The sequence below is a fragment of the Gavialis gangeticus genome, unplaced genomic scaffold (assembly GCF_001723915.1).
Source record: "Gavialis gangeticus isolate Ggan-Ray unplaced genomic scaffold, GavGan_comp1, whole genome shotgun sequence".
Taxonomy (NCBI): domain Eukaryota; kingdom Metazoa; phylum Chordata; order Crocodylia; family Gavialidae; genus Gavialis; species Gavialis gangeticus.
In genome coordinates this window covers 5842791-5843002 of record NW_017729020.1, presented here as the reverse complement: position 1 = coordinate 5843002, position 212 = coordinate 5842791, and the positions used below count along the sequence as shown (strand labels likewise).

At 75.0% G+C, this 212-nt stretch overlaps 1 protein-coding gene across 1 annotated transcript in view; it reads left to right on the top strand.

Moving 5' to 3' along the window:
- Positions 1-212, top strand: part of GPAT4 (glycerol-3-phosphate acyltransferase 4) — a 22436-nt gene that overhangs the window by 16781 nt on the left and 5443 nt on the right. The window lies entirely within an intron of this gene.

Here is a 212-nt window from a genome sequence, read left to right as displayed (position 1 = left end):
CGCCTCCCTCGCAGCACCTGGGACAGCACCGCCCGGCTGGGCTCCGTGACCCACCCCGGGCTGAGCCCCGGTCTCTCTCCCCGGTGCTGGCGGCATGTGAGTGTCCGGCGTCGCGGGGCGGCGGGGGCCGTCCCCACTCCCCGGATGCCAGCGCCCCGGGAACGGCCCCGTGCCAGGCAGCGTGACCCAGCGGGATAGACAATAACAGCAGC